At 32.6% G+C, this 12,825-nt stretch overlaps 1 protein-coding gene across 2 annotated transcripts in view; it reads right to left on the bottom strand.

The window, feature by feature from the left end:
- The window catches only part of LOC110180521 (uncharacterized), a 104,871-nt gene that overhangs the window by 80,194 nt on the left and 11,852 nt on the right, over positions 1-12,825 (bottom strand). The window lies entirely within an intron of this gene.

Below are 12,825 nucleotides of genomic sequence, written 5' to 3'. Positions count from 1 at the left end.
TTCCCTATGATTTCTTTAGTTACCTAAGCAAACTGAAAGACTGAAGAGGTTTATTTAGAAAAGTTTTCAATGGTCGATATGTCTATATACCTATCTATGACACGTTTAAAAAATTTGTAAGGTATACATTAGTATTTTTTGATACGGAAATAATTCCTTTTAATTTTTTTAATTGCTTAAACAAATTGAAGTACTTTAAAAGGTTTACCTAAGAATAGTTTTCAATGAATCTAATGTATACGCATCTATATGAAATGTTCTCTAGAATTCTCATTATTTTTTAAAATAGAAAACCATAATATTTTCCTACAAACTACCATGATTTCCCTAGGCTTTTCCACAAGGGTATTCCCAATTTCAGCTCCCTCAGAGACTTGGGTTCCTCTGGCTCTTTTTTTTTGTTTCCTTTTGCCGAATTGCACTTACTCTTGGGGGAAGCTATGTGGAAGTGGGATAAAAAGCGGCTGCATTTTTCAGGCGTTGACAAATTTTGAGCCGAAAACAAAAGCAGAAAAAAAACCGAAAAAATAAAAATAAAAAAGACAAAATATATTTGCAAGACAAAAGAGAGCGGACACAAAATAAGGCGGCGAAACATCAGCATCATCGGCATATCGTCATCGTCATCGACGGGGGCGAAAGTATGCGCAATAATCGAAAAACGTCGATGGGCTTAGTGGAGTGCAGGGAAATGCAGGGAGGGGTGGGGGGTGGAGGGGGGTGGTGGTGCAGCCTGGGAAATTGAAAGCAGCTACGACAAAAAGCGAGCAAAAAAAAAATGGAAATATTTTGAATATTTTCACGTGCATTTCCATAAACGGAGGAAGGTTTGGGGGAGGGCCCGAAAAGCCGAGAGGGAGCGGTGACAGGCCCCGGGCTCTGTTCCTCTCTCTATCCATCGCTCTTTCTCCTCATCTCTCTATCTCTTTCTGTGCACTTGAAGCCAAAGCTGAAGCTGAAGCCGTAGTCCGAAATGCAGCTGCAGCCACAGCAGCAAAAAGCTTTTTGGCAATTTGCCTTCAAATCGCTTCTTTTCTATTTTATTTTTTTTTTTGTCAAGTGGAGGAGGCGACCGGCCACGCCCCCTAATTTTTTTTCCACAAGGATTCAACTGCAGACAGCTTTAAAAGAAAACCGGCTTCACTTAACAAAAATAAATAAAAAAAACAAAAAAAGGTAGCTGGAAAATTCAGTTTAATAAAAGGAAGAAGGAATGAAATGGAATGGAATGTAATGAAATGGAATGCAATGAAGTGGAATGGAATGAAATGAAATGTAATGGAATGAAATGTAATGGAATGAAACAATTGTAGAATTCTTTCCTTCTCATTCTTTTTTGGTAACTTTTTATGCTCTAGACTAACTTCTCTTATTTTTAAGTCCTGCCACAGACATGCCACAATTTCTGTTTCTGCAACATTGTCCTTGTTCCATTTCCACAAAACCACAAAACCCACTGCAGTTTACCGCTACACACCAAATAGAACCGAATGGAATGGAACAGGAAAAGATGCCGCCAACACCTGGTTGTGTCCCCTTGTCTCACTCACTCACTCACTGTTTCTCTCTCTCTTCCTCTCTTGGCCTTTTCACGCCACCTTAAACCGCAAAAGCAGCTCGTTTTTCTTGTGTTTTTCCAACTCAGTTTCAGTTACCGGTTCCTCTACACACACACACATTGTGTGTGCGAGATGAACAAGGAGATGGATGCTCAGAACAAACCTGCCCCCAAGTGCCAAGAGTGAGGCCAAAGTAAACCAAACCAAACCAAAACCAAAGCAAAAGCAAAAGCAGAAGACGCCAGAAGGAGACTCCTATCTTCCGGTGTTTGAGATAGATTTCCAAAAGATACATTTTATGAGAGAATTTTGGGATAATGAAATGATTAAGTCTGGCTTTTAAAAGGATCTCAAAGGAGCTCAAAGAGTTTAAAGGGGAAAGATAGATAGTTTATAAACTGGGTCATAGTTTTCACTATAAAATATTATTATTTAATTAATTAATTTATAAATTTCTATTGATATTTTCAGTAAATGCAGGGTATTTAACAGATTGATTAGATCCTGTTGTTGGATTTTTTCCTCTGAACCTGCTGTTATTTCTCCTTCTGCTGATGATGTGTTGGCCCATGTGGCAATGTGGCATGCGGCTGGGAGACTCTTGTTTATGTGTCTACTACAAATACTACAATATCTCACTGTGTGTGTGTGTGTGTGTGTTGCATGCCCCTCCTCAATTGGCAACGTGTGCATGTGTGTGTGTGTGTGTTAGCTTGTGGCATTTCTTCGGTGAAATGTCTGCTCGTGTGGCACGCATGAGAAGATTTCTTTCTGGCTCCATTTTGGGACTATCTTGCATGACCCTGAAATGCATTCGCAGCTCTCTCTCTCTCTATCTCTATCTCTCTTTTAATTAATTGCTCTATATAAGCAGGTCCAAAGTCTGCTTTACGACCCGAAACTGAGTTAGTCTATAACTTAACTGGTATAATATTAATAAAACAAAAAGAGGCAGTATTTGAATTATAAATGTAGCCATTAAGCTATAAAAAAGTGAATTGTGAATGGTAATGAATTTTAAAAGGGGGGTTATAAGGTTAGTTATAGAAGGAAATTGGCTGAGGGGGATTTTTGTAATATATATATTAAATAGAAGCATGTTTTTCTATAATAAAAAATAACCTTTTCAGAGAGTTATATATATCTTAATCACATTAGCTGGATTATGGTCAAGACCTTTTGTTAAGTATCTGTATCTGGTATGTAGTATAAAATATCTGTATCTTGTATATAATATCTGTATCTAGTATGTAATATTTGGATCTAATAGCTAGTATTTAGTACTCAATGTCTGTATCTAGTATGTAGTGTTACCAGAAGTTAATATTATCTGGGTTATTAATCAAGATCCCCCATAAATTTAGAATCTTGTCAATAATGTCTGTATCTAGTACCTAGAATCTAATACCTAGTATCTGTATCTAGTCTTAGTTCACAATATCTAGTATATAGTATCTAGTATATAGAATCTAGTATATAGTATCTAGTATATAGAATCTAGTATATAGTATCTAGTATATAGTATGTAGTATATAGTATCTAGTATATATTATCTAGTATAAAGTATCTACTATCACAATATATCTTGATCTAGCACAAAATATCTGTACCTAATAGCTAGCATTTCGTACCCAGTATCTGTATATAATATCTCAAGAAAATCCCATTATCTCAGCTATTGTCAACTCCTCCCGTAAAGAATCTGTGTCTGTACCTGTATCTGTAATAAGTATCTAGTTCCTAGTATCTAGTATCTACTACCTAGTACCTAATATCTTTACCTACTAATTACTATCCAGAATCTGTATTCAGTATCTACTATCCTGTACCTACTATCTTAGAATCTTATCTAAATAAAAATCTCAGTTTGCCAACGCATGATGTGTCATAAAACTATTCCTAAACTATCTTTGTGTGTGTTCCCCTCGGAGATCTCTTTGGAATGATGGATGATGACGACGGACTTGTTCTTAACTGAAATGGAAAAGCTTCAGCTCCAGAGATAGTGACGGACAAAGACGGAAGACAACTATAGTCTTCTCCTCTTTCCGCACTCATTAACATTGCTGACACACGAAGTTAAAGTCGAAGATGATGCTGATTGTAATGATCATTCGCAGAGGCTGTTAATCATCATCATCGTCATCTTCATGCGTTGTCTGCTGTCTGCGTACTCCTCTTATTTATTTATTTTTTTACTGTTTGTAAGTTATTCGAAAAGAGATGCGGAGGCAGCAGGAATTTGTTTAAGGCATACACATAACAACACAAGGAACAACAAAGACAACAGCAGCAAAACGGCAAACATCATGAAACCGGTTGCCTTTTGCATATATACTAGCATATTTTTTCCTCTCCTCCTCAAGCTTCGTCTTCGTCTTCGTCTTTCTGTTGGCTCTTCTCCCCCCATTTTGGCCATCTTCAACTTTGGCTTCAACTTTTGCCATGGCTTTCAATCAATTGAATCACACTCCATCAATATTTGCCAAGTTGCGATTACACTTTGTGTTCTTTACAATTCAAGAAAGCCTTTTTTTCAAAGGATTTTTCTTCTTATTTCTTGTCTTTTTTGAATTCGTATCTTTTTTTTTATAGAGATTCTTTGGAATTCTGTATTGAGTTTACAAGAAGTTACTCATATCATACTTTATACTAAGTTTAGTTTGATATATATATTTTATATATTTATTTTATAATATATATTTTATTATTAACTGATAGTTATTTATTATTATTTGAAATATTTGGAAATATATACTTTCTTCTTAGGGTTTTTTAGCATTCTTTAAACTTATTTGTCTTGTGGCTTCTCATTAATCAATTGATTATAAAATATTCCCATAAATCAAATCTTGCTCTTTTTACAATTCTTCTACCTCATAAAGATCATTCTTCTAAATTTCTTTCCCATCTCAATACATTTCCCCATCTAATTAAACATCTTTTGATTTCAAATTGCTTCTACTTTAAATGCATTTATTAGTTACAGAAGGAAGATGGAAACTTGCGGTTGTCACGCCCACCTGGCCCACCTTGTGGTAACCTCATTGGATTCCCTGGTTAACCGCCTGGTTTTGGCCTCCTGAGACGAGACCAGAATGGTAATCAACTTGTTGCCAACTAAGCTTGGTCGAAACCAAGGGGGCAAGACACACCGCTTAACCATATAATCTTTAACCATAGCTAAGATCACGATTAAAGCATTAATCTGTAACTATTTAAGTAGTTGTAGGTATGAAATTAATGAGAGTAATAAATAAACTAAATTTAAAAATAAATAATTTAGCTACTAAATAAACTAAAAGCTTAGTTTAAAGTGCTACCTGCTACTTAATTTTTTATTGCTTATAACTTAAGCTCTAGTATTATAATTAATGGGATTATCATTCTGAAAAAATTGAATGAGAACTGAATTTTGTTCTTTTTTTTCTGTATGCATTATTAATTACAAGAGTGTTAATTTTCTATGCCACCCATTGAATTTTTCTCACCCTCAACATTTACATCAACATCATTATCATCGGCATTAAGATTATACCATTATCATTATCATTATCACCATTACCGCACCTCAAATTTGAAACCAAATCCCAGGCCATTAAAAGAATCCACGCGTTGCAATCCAAATGCCAAACCAAAAATCAAGGCAAAAACGAACAGAATGTGTAAAAAAAAAATACGAAATAAAAAATAAAAACGCGGAAAAAACAAGAGTCAAATGCAAAGAATAAACAAAAGCGAACACAACTCCCCCTCGGAAAATGACTCGCAAACTCCACTCAACAATTGCACGGGGGCAAAGAAGCCTCTGAGAGAGCACAACACATGTGCCACCAAATTATTCACACCTCCCCTCCCCTCCCCTTGGCTGCAACATTCCCCCCCGCCCCCTAAAGCGCACTCCCCCTCTTCAGTCACGCCCACTCGAGACGCACCCGCCACACCACAATCTGCCCCTCACCTATCTTTTTTTTATATTCGTTCACCACCAACTCCAATTTCAACTCTGAACACCGCATTATTATTTTAATTACACAAAGAAGTAAAAAAAAAAAAGGAAAAACAGCAACAGCAACACAAAAACAACATATGTACAGACATAAAAAATTTAAACAAGTTGGGTGAAAATAATAGGAATATAAAAATAAATATTTTAAAGAAGCTTCAAAACTCAAGCTCAAAACTCAAGCTTAAAACTCATTTCAAGACTAGTTTTAGCCAACATCATTTGCAAAATTTTACAATCAATTTTTAATTGCTAGCCATAAATTTGTAAATAAATAAAAAAGACATTAAAGTAACCTTTGTTAGGTCTATAATATTCAATGAACACACATCAAATCTTATTTAAATTTTTCAATTGCAAACAAGAAAGGAAGCTGACTTTTGGAAAGCCAAAGTTTAGATACCCTTGGAGTTTGTTATTGGATATCGATTATAACTTTGCTTCAAATATTGTTGGAATCGATTTTTATCGATATTTTTATATGACAATTTTTGGGGCAAAATCGAATTTTAAAAAATGCATAACTCAGCCAAAAAAGCATTAATTTTAATTCGGAAAACGGTCATCTGTAAGTTTTTATTACGCTTATAATTCTGCATACTCCATTTTTTTAAATTCAAAATTTTATCAATTTTTTTGAGAATTTTAATGATGCAATCCCTTAAAAAAGATTGAAAAAAATTTTTTAATTTATTTTTTCCCTTGAGATACTTAGATCGACTCGGCTGTTGATGCTGATCAAGAATATATATGATTTATAGGGTCGGAAATGATTATTTCACTAAGTTTTAAGCTTCTAATTGAAATTATAATACCCTGTAAGGGTATAAAAACTCATTAAAAATAAGAAGGTGTCTTAAGGCTATAATGTGACATTTGTAAATCGAATTAACATTTATTTTTCAGTCTACTCCCTCTATGGAAGACATTATATTAAGTCAGGGAATAAGTGTAATAAACCTTTTGAGACTTTTTACAAGGATATAATCACTTTGGTTTGATGTCTGATCATAAAATCTACCAACTTAACCGCTGCTGTATATATATATTTATATATACCTATATATATATTTTTTTTTATATATATCTCTGCATGAACACACGACTCCTCCAGCAGCATTTTTCAGCTAAAGTTGGAGTTTTTTTCGACTCGGACTCTGACGCCAAGTTGGCAAAGTGCACTCGACGACAAAAAAAAAAAGGGCGGCGGCACAAATGCGCCCCCAAAACGATGAAGTTTCCCCCTCTTGAGAGGTGAGTGGGGGTTAAGGGGGATAAAGGGGGGTTCAGGGGAGAGGGGAGAGATGTCAGAGGTAACCCTTGCAAGGAGCAAAAATGCAGCAGCAACACAGCACACGTGTTGCACAGATGTGGCAACAAAAGTTGGCGAGTGGCAAACAATTACAGAGTGCAGTTTTTTTTTTTTTCCTGTAGTTATTTTTTTATTATAGGTTTTTTCTTTTTGTTAACAGAAAAAGGCAAGCTTGCTTTTAAAAATGGGTAAAAAAAAGTACTAAAAATGTGCAGAAGCAAAAGCCTTAAAAATTATTATAATAATGGTTATAACGATGGTTAATTAAATACATGTAAAATATATGAGAAAAGGGAAGTGTTTTTAAGGGAGTTTTTTCTACTAAATTCTTATAGAATATATGATTAAACCATAGTATTCTTAAGGAATTTTTTTTACTAAATATATAATATTTAAAATACTGTAAATAATTAATGAATATTATCAATATGTTATAAAGAATATTATAAAGAATGAAAATGTAGATAATGCCTTTTAAGTAGAAAATAATTTCAGAAAATCTTGATAATAATACTAATATATAATATAATAATACAGTATATAAACTATAAAAATTCTGGATTCTTTTATCAGTCTTCAGACCATTTATAATTTGTAATTTTATTCAGGCCATTTCTAATTATTATTAATATGAATATTTTTAATTGAAGCATCAGTTTCAAAACTTATTTATTGAAAACCCCTATCCAGCTTCCATTTAGTTTGCAGGAAGATATATATTTTTGAATTTCCTCTTGATTCTTAGAAGACCCGGACTAGAGATTCAAGGTCTTCGACTTTTGGATGTTTTTTATTTATTATTATTATTTTGGGTTCTAATTCCCATAGCCACAGATCCATAGTTAAGCAGAGAGTCAAGAGACATGCAGACACGAAGACAAAAAAAATTGCTTGGCAACCGCAGAAATACAAAAAAAATATATATATTCAAGAGATGTGATGGAAAAGATACAGATACAGATACAAGGGGGAGGGGAGGGGATTTAATACTAGGAAGGTGGCAGTAATAAAGCATTTTCCTTTCGCTCGCTGATTTATTGTAAACTGTGCCTATTATTATTCTCGCCTTTTTGCTTTTCTCCTCTTTATATTTAGGATTTTTTTTTATTTTTTGCTGTTTCATTTTTCGTTGGCATTTTATTGTATATGTGTTTCTGTACTTTACTTTATTTTTTTTGGGGTTTTTTTGTCTTGCCTCAATTGTCTGGGCATTGCATGGTTTTATTTCGTATTTCCCATTTCAGTCTCGGGGCTTCAAATGATTTTATATTTAGCCGCCGCTTCTGACTTCTTCACGAAACGCAGTGGCAAGAAAAACAAAATGAAAGAAAAAAATTAAGAAACAAAAAAAAATACAACAAAAATTAACCAGAGGCAAGCATTTCGTGTGGCACGATGTGAGAAGTGCCGGGGATCCGCTTCCAATTTATATATAGAATTGCAACAATGCGAACACGGCACATCTCAAGAAAATCGTACTGCAAAATGGGTAAAGATATATGAAACCAATCGAAAATTGCTTCGATAAGTTCAATAATTTCAACAACAAAAAATAATAATAATAAATTATTAGAAATATATTTAAGTAATTAAATTCGCAACAGGAAATGCATACTCTTAAGCAATATCTTATCTTCAGTTTCAGCATTCCCTTGATGCGTGATGATCGTAAAAAGTTATCATTATTATCAACCATTAACCTTAACTATATAGATTTTTGCAATCTTTTTTGTGGATTGATATATTGTTTAATAACTATTCCCACAATTTCCTTTATCTCTTTGTTTTAATTTTTAAATAATATCAGAATTGATTACCGTTTGTTTAGTTTAATTGATTGCTAATTGAAACAAAAGATAAACTCAGAATACAACAAAAATAAAAAATTAAGCAGTCTTTTGTTGCTTTTGCTTGTTTGGTCTTAATTGCAAAATATGAGCTCGATTTTAGCCAAATTAAAATCGAAATTAATTGCACCTTGCTTTGTTTTTTAATTGATTAACCATTGAGGCAATAGATAAAATTGTTTATAACAATAAGCAAAATATGAACCTCGATAAAATCAAAATCAAATTGACTCTTGTTTTCTTTTCATTTTTAATCAATTAAATCACTCAGAACTTAACAACAAATACTTTATCTCTGGCCTCTGTTAATTTTTCTAATTGAAAAATACAAACTTGTAGCTGTGACAAATGGGAAATATATTTATTGATTGCCACTTGTCTTGTTGATTCGATTACTCAACGACCAATACACACAAAGATGAGAAATCATCAATGTTTAGAACCCATGTTTAATTAACCTTAGATTAATCTTCTTTTTTTTTGTATACATATCTTGCTTAATTGCAAAATATATGAAACCGTTGGGGCTTTGACAAATGAAAAGTTTCACAGATTGAGCAATTAATCAAGCGGCAAAAAGATTCGAATTGGGGCTTCAAATTTTGTATACAAAATAAGGGAAAAAAAAACCTTAACGAGGGGAAAGTGCAAATTCGAAGAGTAAAGGGATCTACTTACACTCTCACTCGCAAAATAAAAACATTATCCACACACGCGTCGACTAATTAAATAGAAAACAAAACAAAAAAAAACTCAACTTTGATGTATTTTTGATTTGATTTGATGATTATTTTTCTTCCCCCCCCCCCTTGAGCTACGCCAAATTTAGATTGATGTCTTTGTAAGGGCAAAAAAATTGCGAGCAGATTTATTGGCTATATATATATAGATATGTGTGTATATATCTTTCGATATTCGATATGCGTAGTTAACGGTGGCAGCAGCTGTCGTTAATGAGCTCCAAGCACCAACTCCCTTGATTTTTTTTTTGGGTTTAATTTTGAACATCTCATATTTCGGCAAAAGTTCGTGACTTTTTTATTTGGGTTCAAAAATCAATGGATCCGTGTCATATCCGCATAATGAATTTGCATTTTAGCTACAATTTTCGCCGAGGAGCGTAATTCGAGGCGATTTTTTGTTTGCAACATCGAGAGCAGAGTAGTGATTGGAAAGCGTAAAGAAATTATTTTGCCATTGCAAACTCATTCAATTTGATGGATTTCAATAACTATAGCTATCATACATCACACGTCCGGTTGTTAAAAATCATTGAAAATCATTCAACAAATTAGATAAATTGGGTTAAATTAAAAGAAGAGTAAAGGAAATTAAGGATCTTTGTTAATACATATTTTGAAAACTTTTTTAAATGTATTATAAGTAATAAAAAAGGTCAAGGAAAAAATTACCTAAGGGTAACTTTAAGAAAACTTGTTTAATTGGTATTAAAATCATTCAACAAATTAGAAAACTTTTTAAAATGTATTATAAGTAATAAAAAAGGTTGAGGAAAAAAGTACTTAAAGGTAACTTTAAGAAAACTTGTTTAATCGGTATTAAAATCATTCAACAAATTAGATAAATTGGGTTAAATTAAAAGAAGAGTAAAGGAAATTAAGGATCTTTATAAATCAATTTTTAGAAAACATTTAAAAATGTATTATAAATAATAAAAAAGGTTAAGGAAAAAAGTACTTAAAAGGAAACTTTAAGAAAACTTGTTTAATTATCCTTCAAACTTTAAAATTTCACATTTATCTATATTGTTTATTAAGCAATTTATATTAAAAACCTTCCACCTCAAAGCCAAATCCATCGATTAATAAAAAATCGATTGGGAAAATGCTCAAAACGAATAACACTCAAAACCAATAAATGGTGAAGGGGCCAAAAGTGCACAAGTCAATGAACAGAAGAGGTGTTCGACCAGAGTTCTAATCAAAATATTGAAATGGGAATGCAAAATACAAAAGGTACTAAAAAATAAGCAGAAAAAAAACAAGCTACCAAATGAAAAATCACAAAGATACAAAATAACACACAGAAAAAAATGACGAAGAAGCTGAGTGAAAGGACAGCTAAAAACGGAGCTAAAGAAAAAGCAACAAAAAAGCAGCAACTAAATTTGTGAAACCGTTATTATCATGTCGTGTTTGCCCCCGTCTCCTCTCTCCCTCTCACTCTCTTGCTGTCCCTGTCTTTTGACCAGGTCGATTATGAAAGATACATTTCGTATATCTGTATCTGTATCTATATCTGTGTATCTATGTATCTGTGCGCTGCTTGGTAGCTATGTTTTAGCCATTTGTTTGCATCAAAAACCATCGTTTTACCATTTTGTAGTTTTTACACACATTTTTCTTGGTCTTTCTGGTCTTTTTGGTGTATTTCGATTCGTTTGCATTAATCCAATTTGTTGTTGGTTTTGTTTTTTTGTTTCATTTTTTTGCTGGTTTGTTGGTGTTTTGTTGTTGTTATTTTTCATACCTTTACAGGTATGATGGGTGTGTGCGAGTGTGTGTTGGGTGTATGCGGGTGCTAATTCAATTAGCGGCATTAGTCGAGGCGCCTCAGCTCTATCGATACATTGGCTATCGGTTTTATTTTGCAATTTGCCTATCGAGAGAATTTTATGGGTTTACAATTATGTTCAATAAATCTTTTATTAAAATTCTTTTCTTAGAAATACCGAACTTTAGGCTTTTAAAAACTACTTTTCAAATAATATTTGTTATAAAAAATATTCCAGAAACTATTTTAACAAGCTAAGTAATTAAAAATTCAATCAAATTAGGTCTTGTTTATATAAAACTTGTTTTTAAACCATTGAAAGCTCTCATCTATAAAGTATAAAGTTAACTTTTTTTATATATATTTCCCTATTAAATTAGTATCCCAATGTTAAGTGTTAAGTGCTCCATCGACAAATAAAAAAAAAAAACATATATAAAAATAAATCGAAAAAGAAAATATGTGGGCCTAAAGCCAAGCCAACTGTAACCAAAACTGGTCAAAAGAAATAAAATCAAAAACGAGAGCGAAAGGCGGGGGAGAAACTCGACTTGGGGCCAGGCAAAGTGCAATGCCAACCGCATTTGTTTGTTAATATCTTGATTTGATTTTAAATATTTATGTTTCTACTGCCCGGCGCCTTAAGTATTTACACTGCATTCTGCATTCTTTGGCCAGTTCTTTTAGCTCTTTCACCTTTTTAGCTCATTATGTCAGCAGAGTTTTGCGGTCAAAAGAGAAAAAGAAGACACACCTATTGAAATCACTCGCTCGATGCCCCAGGTAAATGGATCACTGGAGTAAAGTGTAGTTATGTGGGGAAAACTACTATAAAAACTGACCAAGAAGATGACTAGAAAAACTATCTGTTCTGATTTGCCCGACTTTCGATTTTACACTTGCCCGGCCAAAGGAGAGAGCCAGAGAGAGAAAAAAAAAAAGGGAAAATAGAGAGCTAGTGTGAAATACGATCAATAAAGAATAAATAAAAGTGGAAAAAAATTTTAATCTGGCCTAATGAACTATAAATTCTGGCTTACGATTTATGTTAAAAAAAAGTCGTAAGTCATGATGAGTTTAATACATTATTGCAATAATTACTTTGTTTACTTGCCAAGTTGTTATAACATTTTATGAATTCACTGATCTGGCCATAAAAGTGCAATAATATCTCACATGATTTAAACCTTTAATATTCTATTTGTTTTTATAGCTCTACGTTTGTTTTATCCCCATAAAAACTTGGTTTTTTTATTTTACTATAAAGCCAGAGCCTAAGAAAATTCAGTTTTTACGTTTAAGTTTAAAATTCTTTATCGGATATTAGATTTAAAATAGTATTGAATTAATACGAAATTATATTATATTTAATATTACTCTTTTTTAATTTGAAATTATTTTATATTTAATATTATTCATTTTTTTTAATTTTAAATTCTTTTAAATATCATTTTATTTAAGTTTCCTTTTCATTTTAATTACCATTAAATTTGTTCTAATTTAATACTCCCCATAGTAACCTGTTCATTTTTCTAAGTGCAACCAAACTGCAGTCTCCCCTTCTCCCTCTTGCCCATTGAACGGTTA

This window comes from Drosophila serrata, unplaced genomic scaffold (genome assembly GCF_035046125.1).
Source record: "Drosophila serrata isolate PLE 108 unplaced genomic scaffold, ASM3504612v1 contig_276, whole genome shotgun sequence".
Lineage (NCBI taxonomy): Eukaryota > Metazoa > Arthropoda > Insecta > Diptera > Drosophilidae > Drosophila > Drosophila serrata.
The sequence above is the reverse complement of the archived record's forward strand: the minus strand, read 5'-3'. Positions and strand labels throughout refer to the sequence as shown.